The sequence below is a fragment of the Lolium rigidum genome, chromosome 2 (genome assembly GCF_022539505.1).
Source record: "Lolium rigidum isolate FL_2022 chromosome 2, APGP_CSIRO_Lrig_0.1, whole genome shotgun sequence".
NCBI lineage: Eukaryota > Viridiplantae > Streptophyta > Magnoliopsida > Poales > Poaceae > Lolium > Lolium rigidum.
The window spans coordinates 8653361-8655190 of record NC_061509.1 but is presented as its reverse complement, the minus strand read 5'-3'; positions in this window follow the sequence as shown (position 1 = coordinate 8655190).

The following is a 1830-nucleotide window of genomic DNA, read 5'->3' as shown; positions in this document are numbered from 1 at the left end:
GCATGAGTGAGTCTACTGCCATTGAGTGCATGTACAAGTTTTGCCGAGCTGTGGTGGGAAAGTTTGGCAAATACTACTTGAGAAGGCCAACTGAGAAAGAGACTGCAAGGATCATGACACAAAATGCTGCCAGAGGATTCCCTGGAATGCTTGGAAGCATCGATTCCATGCACTGGTCATGGAAGAACTGCCTGTTTGCCTGGCAAGGTATATACAAAGGGCGTCAAGGATATTGTAGTGTGGTGCTTGAAGCTGTGGCAGATTATGGCATGTGGATTTGGCATTCTTTCATTGGCATGGCGGGATCACACAATGACATCAACGTGTTGCAGCGGTCTCCGGTGTTCAGCAGACTAGTGGAAGGGCATGCTCCACCATGCAACTATGAGATCAATGGCCACCAATATACCAAAGGCTATTATCTAGCCGATGGTATATATCCAAAATGGGCCATTTTTGTCAAAACAAAATCGGCTCCATCAGGTCAGAAGAATTCCCACTTTCTGCGCGATAGGAGGCTTGCAGGAAGGATGTCGAGCGGGCATTTGGTGTGCTTCAAGCTCAATTTGCAATTGTCCGGTACCCTGCTCTAAGCTGGTCTTATGACCAAATGTGGGAGGTGATGCATGCTTGTGTGATTATGCACAACATGATCACTGAGGATGACCGCAAGAATCATGCCAGGACACATGTTGGTCCCTATGAGTGTCAGGGCCCTTTTGCGGAGGTTGATCATAAGTTGCCTATACATTTTGCTGATTTTTTCGCCATGCATGCAGAGATCCGTGACAGCAATGTTCACGATCAACTTCAAGCTTATCTCGTTAAGCATATGTGGAGGATCAAAGGATTATCAGCAAATGCCGCGGCACCTTGATCTAGCCCCATTTATTACATTTGTTTAGTTGTTTTATTGTTTGTTGTATTTTCATTTGAAAACAATCTTCGCAAACATATTTATTTGTATGATATATTTAATAAATGACTGTGTTTTTATAAACCCTTTAAATTTTTTTGGGGGGCGGCAGCGTTTTGGGGACGCGGCTGGGGAGCAACGTCCTCCAAACGCGGCACGAACAAAACACGTCCCCCAAACCCTCGATCCGGCGCCGTTTGTGGCACAGTTTGAGGGACGCGACTGGAGACGCTCGAATATAGTTCGAAGTACATAAATGAAAGTTGAAATATATTTTGTTGACTTCAGCTCAACGTTGGCGTCAAAAGAGGTTGTACACTGCCAAAGATATTATCCACACAAAAAAGGAGGCTCCATGGAGGAAACATATGGTTGCTGCGCTCGTATTTACAAGTTTCAAAAGACCTAATTTTTTTTGGAGAGGTTATGGACACAATTTCTACGAACGTGCAAAATTGACTTAGAAAATATGCTGTATTTTGGTTTTACGAAAATGAGAAAAAATGGGGCTTTAAGTAGTCATTTACAAAATTCACTTTTGGAGTCTTTTATATGTAGGGCGCATATGACTGACCACATAATTCAATGAAAAATTCTACGTACATGGTAAACATCTATATGTACTTGTATGCTTTTTTTCGAAAACTTTTCGAGTGAAAACATGAGGTTTTCAAAAAGCAGGCTCCATGAAGCTGGGTTCCATTTGATGTTTTCTCGAGCTGAACGACCCGAAACGCCCAGTCGGGCCCAAGCCGCCGCCGCGCCGCAGCATCCCCACGCTGCTGACCTGGCCTTGCCCGGCGCCGGCGAGCCTCCCTTGCCGCCTCCGCGGCGCAGTGGGCAGTCGCGGCGTCCCCCAGGTCCGGCTCGGCGCTCGAGCCCCGAGGGTTCCATCTCCTCAAGCGCCTGGTGGC